The sequence below is a fragment of the Mytilus californianus genome, unplaced genomic scaffold, assembly GCF_021869535.1.
Source record: "Mytilus californianus isolate M0D057914Y unplaced genomic scaffold, xbMytCali1.0.p SCAF_4, whole genome shotgun sequence".
Taxonomy (NCBI): domain Eukaryota; kingdom Metazoa; phylum Mollusca; class Bivalvia; order Mytilida; family Mytilidae; genus Mytilus; species Mytilus californianus.
Window position 1 is genome coordinate 100960078 of NW_026262690.1, and position 16298 is coordinate 100976375.

General features: G+C 33.2%; 1 long non-coding RNA gene across 1 annotated transcript; it reads left to right on the forward strand.

Moving 5' to 3' along the window:
- Positions 1–593: 593 nt before the first annotated feature.
- LOC127699018 (uncharacterized) lies at positions 594–5379 on the forward strand. The gene is made up of 2 exons (XR_007981006.1): positions 594–716; positions 4668–5379. It is a non-coding gene; the product is annotated as an uncharacterized LOC127699018 (long non-coding RNA).
- The last annotated feature ends 10919 nt before the right edge of the window (positions 5380–16298 follow it).

Here is a 16298-nt window from a genome sequence, read left to right on the forward strand (position 1 = left end):
TCCCATTCTGAGCAACATAATCAGGACATCATAGAAAACAAAAACAATGTAGATGAACAAGACAAGAAATTTTGACCCAAATAGTAGCCAATATTTTACACAAGACTCAAGAGTGCACACACTGAAATGTCCCGCCTGCTTTACTGACCACTGATTTTATGCTGAAAGTCTTAAAGATAAAGGTTTTACTACAAGTATCACATAAACATTTCTAAAGATCCACGACAATAAGGTCAAGGTCAGATAAATGTTTTCAGACAGACTGACATGTACACCTTATAATTATTCCATACACCAAATATAGTTGACCTATTGCTTATGGTAATTGAAAAACAGACCAAAACACAAAAACTTAACATTGACCAATGAACCATGAAAATGAGGTCAAGGTCAAATGATACCTGCCAGACAGACATGTACACCTTACAATTATTCCATGCACCAAATATAGCTGACATGTTGCTATTAGTATTTGAAAAACTGACAAAAAAACAAAAACTTAACATTGACCAATGAACCATGATTGGTTGAGTTCCGCAATAGCCGTTCCGGGTTTTATTCCGTTTACGTTCCGACCATTAGAATTTACAGATTTTCACTTCCGGGACGTTCAACCATTTTACGCAGGAAAATTCATAACAAGCCATTCGTCATAGTATAACAGAAAGGAGAGAAACCATGTATTAATTCTATTCAACTAGTTACGTTAATTTATGGTAAGGTTAAGATTTATGAGTATGCTTCTTGTCATAAATGTGATAGTAAAGCGTAAAAAGCACGAAATTGGAATCAATACATGTGAAAACAAGATGTTGTTTTTCTTCAACCAACACGATTTAAAGACAAATTCTTACACATATATCCGTGTTTGTTTGTTTGAAATCCACATGTTGAACATCTGTGCCTCATAATCATAAGATTTTATTCGAAAAACATAAGAAAGCTTTAAAATGGTTAAGGAGAATCCTCATAAAATGATAAATACTATAAATTTATAGGATATATTATATCCAAAATTGGGGGTAACAAGACATTTCGGCACCCAGACAAATCGGCACCCACGTCCAAGACATTTCGGCATCCATTTTGGACATTTCGGGATCCAGACATTTCGGGACCAAGACAATTCGGCACCTCATTTATTTAAATATATATATTAGGAAAAATAAAAGCATTGTTACAGTAATATTATAATCTGTAGATAAAATATGCAATACAAAATTTAAAATAATCATTTAATTAAATCCTAAATGATTGTGTATGAAAAGTAAAACATCATTTTATTAAATCATAATTGATTGTTAGATACAATGTATGACGGTGTTTGAATAAACATCATTTAATTAAATCATAATTAATTGTAGTTATGCATTAATTAGTATTTTATGTATAAATCTGATAATTTCTCAAATGAGAGATTTAAAGTGTATAGCTTGTGTTTCAGCTTGTGTTCTCGTTTGATCCTTACATCTGTAAAGACAACACAATACCTGAAAACTATATTTTATTGTTTTGATATTAAAAGCAATAAACATAAAAGCGGTGCAAGCCATAATGAGTAAAAACCCAGAAACATATATAAAGGTTCCGATTTGTCTGGGTGCCGAAGTGTCTTTCTCAGGTGCCATTTGTCGGATGCCGAATTGTCTGGGTACCGAACTGTCTAGAATTCAAAATTGGGTACATGTACAAAATGTATCATTACTATCAGATTACCGACTATTTAGTGTTAAAAAAAAATTGTATATCTTCATAATACCTGTCATAATGCAAATATTCATTTACATGGCAAAGTTTTTCCCTTGAAGTTTAAGACCATAGTTCAAATGAGAACTTTTAAGGTTCATCATAACAAATGGACAAATATGGCCGTATTTTCACCTCAAAAACTACTCTGTGTACAGACTTACCTGTCCAGTTTGGAAAGTTTTAAGGCCTGGCATCCACTAGATATATACAAGTTAAATTTATTTTGCATATCAGAAAGATAAAATCTTTTTTGGATTATGATGGGCATTTTTTTCCATTCCTGCAGAAGGTGTAAAAATAAACTAAGTTGGGATATAATTTTGAGATGCTCCCTCTCAGGTAACAACTGATTTGTATTGTATTGATTGTCCTTGATTGGCATGGACAATAGATATCTACACATCTAAAGGTGAGTTAAAGGTAGTAACTGAGTGGACAGTATCAAATGCAATTCAGGTGTTTGTTTATTTTTACATCTTCTGCAGGAAGGAAAAAAAATGCCCATCATAATCCAAAAAAGATTTTATCTTTCTGATATGCAAAATAAATTTAACTTTTATATTTCTAGTGGATGCCAGGCCTTAAAACTTTCCAAACTGCACAGGTAAGTCTGTACACAGAGTAGTTTTTTAGGTGAAAATACGGCCATATTTGTCCATTTGTTATGATGAACCTTAAATACAAATCCTACTTTTTGAAGGCTGGTCCAAGAACACTGTTATCGTTCTTTAATTTTCCTGGTCCACTAATAGTCCCTATCGTGGACAGTGTATAAGTTGTATTTTTTTATTTCTTCATTTTGTATGCCTCAAATATATACATGATATAGCAAGTAGCTACATGTACATGTATATAATACGTTAAATACCGTACTAGGGGTGAAATTACATTGCTAAACAAATTTGGGTCATAAATTTTAAAGTAAAGTTATGATTATTGCAGTGTTTTGGTCTAGACAAAAAAGGTTAATGACTAGTATGTCTGAAGCATTCAAAAGAATTCAAGACCCCAGGCCCCTTAACCTAAAATTTTCCATACAATTAGTTAGAGCTGATGAATTTTTCTTTTATTTGGATATACATGTACATTTTTTAATTTGCATTTATTGTTTAAAAGAAACGCATTACAAAAATAACTATGTTCTTTGGCCAGCTGTTAACTTTGTTCCTGATGATCGTATTCAGCATGTTCAGTTATGTTGTCTTTAGGCAAAATGAAGTCCCTTACCCGAATGCGTGCACCACAACAGAAAATATCTTTAAATCCAAAGCTTATATTTTTATTAATGAAAATTTGTTGGGTATAACATGTATAATACCCATTAATGAGGATAGAACCCATTTATGAGGATCCAGATCCTCCTAAACCTTTATAGTATTATGGATTAACTCATGTGCATGTAACATGATTAATCCCCTGATAAACATGTTAATATTCAACATGTACAAAGTCTTTAAAATAAGTGAAAATTTCGTGAATTCAAATTTTCTCGCATGCATATTCGGCTCATAACAGGATATAAATGTTTGGCAAAGCCTTGTTTTCTACCTGTTTGTAAGCCTTGTACAAATAAAATTTACATTTCGAGTCAGTTAATGGTTATTTTATTGATATCTACACGTATAAAAATAAAAAGATGTGTAATCAACATGATCAATGCCAATGAGGCAACAATCCACCAAAGTTCAAATGAAGTGGATTTAAGCAATTATAGGCAACCTTACAGCCTTCAACATATATTGACAAAACCCATACTCTCTAGTCACTTATAAAAAGCCATGACAGTAAAGTTATGAAATACAACCTAATTTTTAACAAATTTTGTCAAAACAAATTACCATATGAAATGTGACAATTATCAACCAATGACAACTACTGAACTACAAGCTCCTGACAAGAACAAGCTGCAATTGAAAAAGGGCTCAACTCATAGGGTTGATTTAAAGCAGAAAAAACATCATACAATTCAGACAGGAGGTGGCCGCTTATTTATACATCACTCCCGTCTTCCCACTTACAAAAATGTAACTACAGGCCTGTAAAACTCATTTGAACAGGCCAATGGAATCTTTATAAAATTTTCATAAAGTTGACTGTAGAATCAGAAGTTTATTGTCAAGGCTGTGACATTCACAAGAAAAAAGACACAAAGTTTAGTAATGAGTTGTACATCTTTATGACTGTCTTCAGGCTTGACCACAAGTCCTACGGCCCAGGCTTGTAAAATTCTTCTGTACAACTAAAATTTTCAAAAAATTGAGCTTCAGGCTTGTGGTCTCAAAAGTTTACCGTGAAGGCTGTTATGATAATTAGGGCCTTGCCGAATGGCGGACGCCCTATAGTGATCAGTCTGTCCGTCCGTCTGTAACAAATTGTGTCCGCTCTATATCTAGAGAACTGTTATGATTTCAAAGTTTATACTTGACATGTATATTAACCAACACCAGAGGGTGTGTCATAATTTATGTACAACTTCCTAGGTCAAAGGTCAAGGTCAAAAACTTTGGTTTTAGTTGACAACCCCATGTCCTATGGTAAAGATCTTGTCAGCTCTATATCTTGAGAACCGTTATGATTTCAAAGTTTACACTTGACATGTATATAAACCAACAGCAGAGGGTGTGTCATAATTTATGTACAGCTTCCTAGGTCAAAGGTCAAGGTCATAAACTTCGGTTTCAGTTGACAACCCCATGTCCAATGATAGAGATACAAATTTTTTACCACACATTATTCACAGCGGGGCCCACAGAGATGGCTCCCATCTCAATGATATCTAGGTATTTTAATTATACTGTGTAAAATCTTGATATTTTAAATTATTTGAGACGACACAAAATTGCAGAAAAATATTATGCTTTGAAAAATTTGAAAATTTCTAGTGAGCGATAAGAGTTTAATAATTTTTTTTTTTTCAGAGTTATGTCATCAGATTCAGAGTCAGAATGTCAAGAAGAACAGCTGTCATTGGCAGAACTGCCAAATGGAAAGTTCCGGAATTAAAGGATTGGTTGGAAAAGTGAAATTTAAAGAAATCAGGTCTAAAGGATACATTAGTCAAACGTGTATATAGGGCAATGTCAAATGAGGACTCAGACTTTTCAGAAGAAGAAAGTTTTCCAGTTATTCCAATTGATTTAGTTTCAAATCCATGGAAACCACTAGACTTTACTGATATTCCAGAAATATCCATTAAAGATGTTGACAGCTATTTGATGTACCACAAAAATCCCACAACTGGGGAGAGTACCAATTTTGAAAGGCAAATGAAAAAGGCAAAAAGATTGTGCAACGAAGGATTCATAAGAGACATTGAATATAATCCTATTAATCAAGGAATACATACTTGGAAAATAGACCAAAACACAAAAACTAAACATTGACCAATGAACCATGAAAATAAGGTCAAGGTCAAATGAAACCTGCCAGACTGACATGTACCCCTTGCAATCATTCTATACACCACATATATATTTATATATTTATATATTATTAACTCAATTTATATTTCATGTTTGAGTTGTTTTTCTTGTGTATTGTCTATATTGCAATTGTTTAATATAAAAAAAACACTGTACTGATTATGCCCATAATAGGTCCTCTATTGGAAATAAAATTTATCTTATCTTATAGTTGACTGCTTATAGTATCTTAGAAACAGACCTAATTGTGTAATTTTAACCATGATCACTGATCCACGAAATGAGGTCGAGATCAAGTGAACCCTGTCTGACGGACTTGAAGACGCTGCAAGGAACCCATTTAGAAAATATATTTATCCTATTACTCATAATGATTGAGAAATACTATGACAAAAAACTATAAAAAAAAATTTCAAGCAGTCGCTGAGCCATGAAAATGAGGTCAAGGAGAATGGACATATGCCAGACGGAAACTTCGTAACATAAGGTACCTGCATACAAGGTACAGTTGTATGAAGCATCGAGGTCTTCTACCTTCTGAAATATAAAGCTTTATACAAATAGTTGACGCTGCAGCTGAAAGATAGTAATCCCCAGGTCTCACATACTAGACTTTCGTCGCAGACATGACTAAAACGGAGGCTAGAGAGAAATAAAGCTTTCATTTGGGCTACATGGTTATTGTCAGTGAATAAAAAAGGTACAGATTATGGGGAACAAGAGTGCACACGCTGAAATGTCTCGTCTCCTTTACTATCATGACTGAATTTATGTTTAAAATCTGTAATATGAAGGTTTTACTACAAGCATCAAATAAACTAAACATCATCAATGATCCATGTAAAATGAGGTTGACAGGTCAGGTAAACCCCATCTGCTAGACATGTAGATCTTGCAAGGATCCCGTAACCAAATATAGTTACCCATTTACTCATGATAAGCTGAAAATTCCACATGACAAAAAAATACACATTTTTTCATGCAGGCACTGAACCATGAAAATAAGGTCAAGGACAATGGACATAACAGACACGTACCGTCATAAGGCACTTGCATATAAGGTATGAAGCATCCAAGTCTTCTACCTCGTGAAATATAAATCTTTATAGTTCACACAGTCACCGCCAGATAGTAATCCCTATGTCTCGCATTCTGCCGGCAAGACAATAATGGACAAGAGAGACGAAGTGTGTGATTTATCTGCTTGACAATGGATCTATTGCAATTTCAAGAGAGGAACTTGTTAAATCATGTCTGGGTAATCTTGGACTAATTCTTTATGGTCACAATTAAACCATATGATAACATGTTGATCAACTGATATGATGTGTGTGTGTTTTGACTTATGAGAAACTTTTCTTGGTCCCGGTGAGCTAAAAAAAGGTGCTTTCTGATTATGATACTTTACATGTAAAAGTGAATGTAGTTTTCAATCCCATTTGTATATTTTTTTGGTAAATCAAGTACAATTTTTTGTGGCATGAGGAAATAGTGTTAATATGGTGCTTCTTTTCCTATTAGTAATAGTACAAAAATATATTCAACATTGACTACAAATATTGTTTTAGGTTCGTGCACTTTATTGTTCATAAATAAGTTGTGAAAAAAAGTTGTTAAAAAACCTATTCCAAACATCTGGTTTACTAGTATAGATAATGACAGAGGATCTCTCTGACTAACTATTTATTAGGGTCTCACTAATTAGCGACAACAAGCGTCAACAAGCGACAAGAAGCGACAACAAGAATTATTTTAGCGACAAGAAGACTATTTAGCGACAAGAAAACATTTTTTTGTATTAGATATAAAGAAATTTGTATTTAATTTTTTTTTTTTAAATATACGAGCAGATATGTCTAATTAAAATGTTTTATTATATAGATAGACGAAGAAATGAAACATTTGTGAGGAAGAAAGAGATTGTGAAGTTTATATTAGTATATTGGTAGATGAAGAAATTAAACATTTGTGAAGAAGAAAGAGATTGAGCTTCTTTTTTTAATTTTTAAATATGAAGAATATGTATAAGATAATGTATGTATCTGTTTTCATCAAAGTCAAAGTATGAATAAACGAATGGAGATATATATGGAGCGGGCATAATGGAATATAATATTTTGATTCATTTGCTTAATACTATGCTCTAAGTGTACTCTTGTTATGTCAATTCGATGCTTTATTTGTAGAACTCTCAGCCACGCTTTGCCATCTTTATTATTTAAGCGTGTTTCCAGACCCCACGACGAGGACGTGGTTCTACCTTGGGGTCCATATAATTTTTAAATTTGTTTTTTTTAATTATTTTTAGTCATTATATAGTAATATGTACTTTCCTATCTAACATAATATTTATACATTTTGTACATGGTGGTCCCATTTTGATAAGCCGTTGATTTTTACCACTAAGGTTCACTGTATTTTTGCCCTTTTTGAAGTTGTAGTTTTACGAAAATGCTCTATTTTTGGCGGCAGCTTTACAAGCTTCATCATATGATGGTGAGACAAGTTCTAGTCTGTTGTGCTTAGATGTATCATAAATTAGCTTATTTGACACCATCTCTATACAAGTCAAAACTCTCAGTCTTGTTGCAAGACTTTCATTGCCACACATGTCCACTGACAAAGAATTGAAGAGACGATTGCCATTTGTTGAGACTTGGACAGGGTTTCTATCTTTAATAATCATGCTTTGTTCATTTAATATTTGTCTAGAAACCCTGTCTTCAACCAAAGAGCTCATTTCAGAATATGTATGGTTTGTCTCCCCAATAATTTGTGTTAGTGGTTCTTTTCTTAGCAATATTTTCTCTACATTTACGCCATCCGTCAACAAATTTTTACTTGCATAAGCTTCTAATCTACTAATAGAAAGATCATAGTCAAATTTATGATCTTTTGTATGACAACATTGTGTACATATGAAATCACAGCTTTTAGTCTGACTTAAGATCCGAAACTGATCTTTTGTTAATTTCTGGCATTTTTGGTGAAACCATGTTTCACATTTTTCACAAAACACACATTCGAGTGCAGTTTTTTTAACAGTTACCACATGGGTGTGCCATTTTTAGAGTGTAAGACTAATATTGCAGGGTATAACTTCCCTTACTATTTCCTTTGCCCAAGAGGAAAACCCTTATCCCAAGGGATTCAGTTTGACACGGCGATGTGACAAAATAAGTGCGTTTCAATATTTACCCTTGCGCAAGGGGATATCATGAACGGACGTGTCCACTATAGTATAATTATAATACTTCTAATATGCATTTATCGAAGTTCGAGTCGTAACCTTTTTTTCCCTTGCCCAAAAGGAAATTGAAACCCTGTACCAAAGGGTTCGTTTGATACCGCGCAGTATCAAAGACGTACAAAGTAACTGATTTATTAATCAAAGGTAAACCGAGTTGCGTTTTAGATTCTAGCAATTGCACAGAGCACGTACTTTTGCGAGAATAATACTGAAATGCTGACAATTTACTTTATACTAAACATGAAAGTTGAATGGCTTCAGTCAGCTTGGTAGAGCAAAGGAAATGCACACTCTATAAAACTGAAACAAAAACAAAAAAAGGTCAACTTTCCTTTGAAGGATTTATTGAAACAAAAACATGAAATATAATTTCCTTTCTAACAGTATAATTCATTGTTCTTGATAGGAACAACATTAGATGTGGCTTCAGCCTAAGGTAATAACAGTACACACAATGTGGAACATCAAATGAGATTAACGAGGCGCGTGTCCCCTGTTTTATTGCTACAATAACATCCAATTAACACCTTCAACTTTGTACACGCGTCAGACTATACAATTACACGCGCCAGAATATACAATCATTGTAAATAGTGAACACCTGTTGAAAACTCAAGATTGTCATTAATTTCCTTTCATCTTCAATCAATATGCATAAACATGATAAATATCGTTTAATGAGGCAATAAACAAATAAAAAGATGAAAACATTCACATTTCAATTTTCTTTTCCTCTTGTTTGATTTCAGTTCTTTGTATTTCACAATTTGTGTCAATATTTTCAGGACAATGATGCACAAATAATTCATTTTGCGAGCTTAATATATATTGCACGAAAAGAGTTTTAAAAAACAAATTATAAGATAAATAATATGTTCTAAAACACAAGGAAAAGTAATCTCATAATACAATAATTAAACGTAATACTGGCTGTTATACATAATAGATGATAAAATATTATGTAAATAATGTTTCATTTTTTTCTATCAATTTTAACTTTCTTGTCGCCTAAAATTATTTTCTTTTGCATATTCTTTTAATATTTATTGCAATAATTAATTTTAATTAAAAAAAATATGTTTTCTTGTCGCTAAATAGTTTCTTGTCGCTTCTTGTCGCTAAAATAATTCTTGTTGTCGCTTCTTGTCGCTTGTTGACGCTTCTTGTCGCTTGTTGACGCTTCTTGTCGCTAAAATTCTTGTTGTCGCTAATTAGTGAGACCGATTTATTAAACTTATATCACACTCAACATGTACGTGCAAATGACGAGCAGCAATTTTTTGGGGTAAAAAATACGACAGTTTGATTCTTTATGATCCAGAAAGTGCAGAACTGTGGAAGGTCCATAGACTGTCAACAGGATCAGCCCCTGAAATGTTAAAAAAGTTCATTTGTAAGATTTTAAGGACGGTCATTATTCTTCCATTGGTAAAAAAGCTAATTGCGTTTGAAATTTCTTCGTTCATAACTTTTAATATCGGTTTTCTAAATCTTATTCGTAGAGCATAACAACAACTTTATGCAGAATTAAAGCGAAAGTTAAATTTAACATCAACACCAAAGAAAAATCAAAATGTTGAAATTCGGATGTATTACCCATGTCTGGTAGAATTCCATGGAGGGCTAATTAGCTGTCAGTAACTGCGAGTACCCTCAGGTCTGTCCTTTTTGTCTATTTTGTTGTGGGGATGTATAAATACCCTGCCACGTCCGGTCTGTGTTTTTGTTACTTGTTTTTCTGCTCTGTATCGATCTGATGAGTTAAGCCCTTGAAGTTCTCAACTGATTTTTATAGTTTGTTCATATGTTGTGCTGTTATACCACTGTCCCAGGTGAGGGGAGCGTTAGGCGCCTGCAAACATGTTTAACCCCGCCACATTCTGTATGTGCCTGTCCAAAGTCAGGAACCTGTAATTCATTGGTTGTCGTTTGTTGCTGCATATCATATTTCTTTTTCGTTCATTGTTTTGTACATAAATCAGGCCGTTAGCAGGGGTTCAAATTCACTTTAGGCAATGGAAGGTCCAGGATATTTTATCAAAAAGACTAAAAGGTCCACCTTTATTCATTGAAAGTCTAATCTAAATGAAAATTTAATTTATAAAAATAAAAAATGATTACCAGTTCAAAGCAATCATATCTTACAACATCAACCTCATTTTTTTTTTGAATTTCTCAAAAAAAAAAATAGTCAGAAAAAGCTTCTCTTTTTCCCCAACACTTTACGCTGTGCTAAATAACACTTTGTACCTTTTTAATTGTTCTGGTTTCAATTGCTGCTTAAGAACACACTGGCCTAACTTTGTGTCAGAAACAGCTCGACTTTGTTTTCAACTTGTAGTCCAGCTGATTCGTGCATATTTTTAGAAGAATTGTGGGTTTGATGATAAAAGCATGAAACTTTGCACAATTGTATATATATATGTGGTAGTCAATTCAAGCTATGGACCCACTCTGAAAAATCCAATATGGCGGCAATTTTCAAGATGTCTGCCAATCAGTCTAAATTTTACAACCATGTATATATTAAAGCAAATAATAGTCAAACCAAATCTTTTAAAAATATATAAAATGTAATCCAACGTTTTTAGTAAATCATGACGTTACATTAGACTTCATTCTTTTTCAAAATGGCGGAAAATTTCAAAATGGCCACAAAAAAGTGAAAATGAACAAAACTGAGTCAAGACTTTGCTGATATTTATTTCTTTTATCGAATTGCACTTTGCAGGTCATACAATATTCTAGGGATTGCGTTTTCGTGATATATGGATGCTGCTTGCATGAAAGACAATTTAATCAAAGATCCCATAAATGGAAAGATTCGAACAGTTATCGGGACGCCATCAGAATTTGTTTGACCATTAGGTACCATCTGAGTCACAAATGATAATGGATATGTTCCACTTCTCCTTGCAACAATCCTTTCTTTTTCCTCGATTGTGGTAACATCAAGATGATAAATAAATACGACTAATCACCGAATTTCTACTGGCAATGAGTAACATCACGAGTGCTACAAGTTGACCAAAAAATAAACACCCTTCCGAACAACTGCGTTGGCCCCTGGTTTTGATGAACAGGGAATCGTGTTGTTTATGCTTTAAATGTTGTGTTATTTGCTCTTTATTTTTCAATGTCTGTGTTGTCAACCACTGAAATTCTTGTTTATTCATCGGACAGCCATGGAAAACCTTATTTCATTACAAATGTTCACATTCGGTCAAGTTTAAGATAATTTACATGTACCAATGGTATTAACATGTTTGCTTTTTTGTGAATTCTAAGGGTTAGAAAAGAGATATTTATAAATCCACTAGTATATGATATATACTAATTACTGGATATGATTCATCGATCTATTTAAACATGAGCACCTAGGTAGGTGTCACTTGTTGAACAGGAACTTTTGACCCTTCTTGAGCACATCAGATCATCCCCGGACAAAAAGACACAAAGTACAGATGTGAGAGTACTCTCAGTTACTGACAGCTAGTTCAAAGCCAATAATAACAAATAAAAAAATTGCATGTCTTGTATTTTCAAATACTTCGTCTATTTCGTCTTTTTAAGAGACGTTTTTTGAAAGACTGCTAGTGTTTCTTATGTACCACGCCTTGCATATATCCTTTAAATACATTTATTTTATATGAGCTTTTTCTGTGAAGTATTGAAAAGTTTCAGTAGGTTTGATGTACGTTTTCATTTCTAAAATTGTATTAAAACGACTGTCAAGAAAGTTGCACTTCATTTTGAGAAAATTGGTATGTAAAATTTAGGTGGGTATGCATTGTATTAGATATATAAGGCGAAAAGATCGTGTATTACGTCAGTTGAACCTGAATATAGCATCCAGCCATCGTATCTAAATCTTGAACACATCAGTATTTTGTTTCGAAGCTTTGTAAAACATTTCCCAGTATTTAGTAAATTCTTTGGTCGACTAATTCCGCCGATTGGGATTGTTCGACCTAAAAGTAAATATGTTATATTTTAGAATAACTTCAAAAATCTTCAATATATTGTCTTTTAGTGCATGGGACTCAAATTTCGTAATTAGTTGGATCGAGGTAATTCAATACTCGTTCAGTTTCGTCAAACTGAAGATTAGTGTACATGTTTTTTCTGCTTCAATTATTGTTATTAAATAGCAGTTTTCTGGAGACTTTGAAGTCTAAACCATGTTTATAAAACTTGAAGTGTATAAGCATTTTTTTTATAACAAGCGACCCCATGTCATCAATATAATGACCAATATCGTGTAGCGGTACTCCACATTATAAAACAATTGGTCGACCGGGAACATTATTTCAGATATTTCCTGATGTTTGGGGTAATGGGTGAGCTTGGATGCTTTTATTGACACACAGGGAGCCATCATTCATTTATTTCTTATTTTCTGATATCAAATGATTTTTTGATATCAGGAATTCGATTTTTTGATATCAGGAAATCTATTTCTTGATATCGAAAGAATATTTTCTGATATCAAAATTTCGAGTTTCTGATATCAAAAAATCGATTTTCTGATATCAAAAAATGAATTTTTGATATAAAAAAAATTGAATTTTTGATATCGATTTCCTGATATAAAAAAAAATGAATTTTTGATATCAGAAAACCATTTTTTGATATCAGAAAATAAGGAATAGATAGTATAACGGCGCCTCATACATGAATTATATTTAAGTTAGTATAAAGGATATATCTTATTATATAGTAAAATATATACTAAGTTATATCAATATGATAAAACAGTTGTGCTGGCGCATTATATTGGTTAAAGTACCAGAGATTAAATGTGAGCTGCATATATTTCAAAGCAAAAGGTTATGACGAATTTGCAAAGTTAGACTAAGAAAAAGCTGAAATATGGAAATTATTGTACTATGTAACGATTCGTTAGACGTATTTGAACTCTTGTTGTTGTCAATATTATTCACGACTGCTGTTGTAAAACCTACAGGTTTCGTGGGAGGAACCACATATTCTGGTCAATGTTGAATGTTTCATAAATGGAATCTTCTAGTACAGTAGATAAATGTATAATTGGACCATTCATAAACGACAGACGTAAACTGTACATTTTGTCATTTAGTACCTTCTTTTCTGGTCCTAGCATCCAGTAGAAGGCCTATATACATTTTGAGATGGTTTTAGTTCAGTTGAATTAAATGTTAAAGAAGAATAGAGAAATAAAACAGAAGTAACTTTGAAATGGATAGCGTCGTATTTGCCTCAATGAAATAACTCGACTTTATCTGAATATTTGGCCAAACGATTATCAAAACTAATGTTTTTAATGACTATTGAAAAGACTTTTGCCTACATCATGTCTTTTTGAACTACCTGCATGTGCAGCTTTTTAAAGTATCAATGTCATACAAACAGATTGTTGCGGTTGCTTGTTAAATTGCAACTAAACAGAAGATGCAAGCACCTACCTTGTTAATGGCCTGGCAAGCCTGAGATTACTGCAATTTTTAGATCATTACTATGTCCTTTTCCAGTTGATCACATAGAAAAATGTTCGAGTCGAATAGTATACATTTTAGTTAAGTCTAGCTTAAATATTGGAATAACGCCAGTGTCTATAAGGGATCCATCGTTGTAGACGACTCAGTCTGTTCTGCAAGAATGGTACCGTAGTTACGATTTTCTATACTTTCCTCAGAAATCTTTTGATGTTTGGCTTTAGTATATAAATGTGGCATACACTAGGTATTATAGGGCACTAGGTTTTACTGAAGATACGTCAAAACAAAACACTTTGTAACCTTCTATAAGTGAATTTTGTTAATTTTTATATTTTTGTTAATTTTGATATCTTATGGCGGCCATCTTGGAAAAAGCCGCCATGTTGAAATTTCAAGTTTGGTCCATAGCTTGTATTGTTCGAAGCCCCCAGCACTACAAACATGACAAATTTGAACTAAACTAAGGGAAATTTGTTGATTTTGATATTTTTTGTGGCGGCCATCTTGTAAAAAGCCGCCATATTGAATTTTCAAGCTTGGTTCATAGCTTATATTTTCTAAACACCCAGCACTACTATCATCCCAAATTTGCCCTTAAATTTGACCTTATAAAAAAAAATATGTTGATTTTGATATTTTATGGCGGCCATCTTGAAAAAAGGCCGCCATTTTGAAATTTCAAGGTGGGTCCATAGCTAATATTATTTGAAATACCAAGAACTACTACCATGCCAAATTTGGTGCTTTTATCATCAAACCCGCAATTTTGTCACCAATCCGCTGAACTTTTGGGGTCAGTTTCTTTCAAGCACTGTTTTGGGCAAGATAGATGCTGGGAGGTAGTTTCATGATTTTTTTTATGGGGTAAAGTTTTTTGTGCAACAAACCAGGACACTACCCCTTTCCCAGTGTGTGGGATAAACCAGTTGCCTCATCGAAATCCAGCCAAGGATGATTAACCTTCCATTGGGGCACAAATTTTCCCTGTCATACATTTGGTCTTTAGTCAGATCCTATCTTTCAGACTACATTTCATCAATCACCCCTATTAATAACCAAAGAAACTGATATTGTTTACTTCTAATATTCGAATAATATATTCTGGAGTTTCCCGGTATCTCGTACGACGACCGGTTACGTGACTGCACATCCAATCAATGGTGAAGAATTTAATCAAACACATAAGTTTATCAGTAAAGTTACATATTTGAATATTATTTTTATACCAGATTTATATATTTTTTGTTCAAAATGCTTTTGCAATTTTTTTAACATGCAAAATTACAAAAGTCCGTCGGGTGTAACTACCTACTGGCGGGAAGGTCCAAACCTCTAAATGGAAGGTCACATAAAATCCACAGACAAAGAGTGCGGAGCTATATCAGCTCCTCTTGGTCTAATTCAGACCCAGAACAAACTGTTTCTTTGATAAGTCTATTCTTTTCACAAGTACATCTTAGTAGGTATAATTCCTCCAAAAGAATGGCAAAGTCTTCTACAAAATATCCAGAAAGTTGAAGAAACGTCTACAAAATCATCACAATATAATTTCATTTAAATATTAATTCATTATTCCGCTCTTGCACAGTGATATTGTTCATTTTGCGTCATCCAATATTCCTGTCAAGGGATTTTATTTCAGCATCTCCGTTACACGTTAATATTTTATCGCTCCTCGGATAAATTATGAAGTTCTGATTGCCGTTTAACGTCGTCACGTGGTGACCCCCTATGGATCTGCATGGGGTCAGTAGATTTTATATGGGGTTCATGGCGTCACGTTTACTATTAATGGTGACGTCATCGATCGATTAATGTAATTGTATTGCATTGCTTATTTTTATACATAACTCGTTATACGGTTAACTACTGACCCCCTGCGGATCCATAGTAAAATCCATAGGGGGGTGAGTTCGGATAGGGGTGAACTCAACGAACTCACCCTATGGATTTTACTAACCTCGCACGGTCGGCGGATCTTAGGAGGTCAGTACCAAACCATATAACTTTATAATATGGATTGGAAATAGTACTGAATCTCAACAGGAAAATGTTTAGAAACTTTAAATATGTCCAGTTTGGAATTTTTTTGAAACAGTTGTTATCGTTACCAAAACAGTAATATAATATATATATAATTCTTGGATGTTACCTGTAGAAGCTCAGATAGATTGTGAATTAAACTTTTATGGAAATATTACTAGACAAGAAAAAAGTTCTATTGAATGGCAACTAGCAGGAAGGCAATTGAATGTAAAATCTATAAATAGTCATAGTTTGTTCAGTTTATTGAGAAAAACATTTTTGAAATATAAATTGAATGACCCATACCAATATTTAGTCAATGCAATTTCTAAATACCAATGGAAGAGTGAAATAACTTCCAAAATTCATAATTTT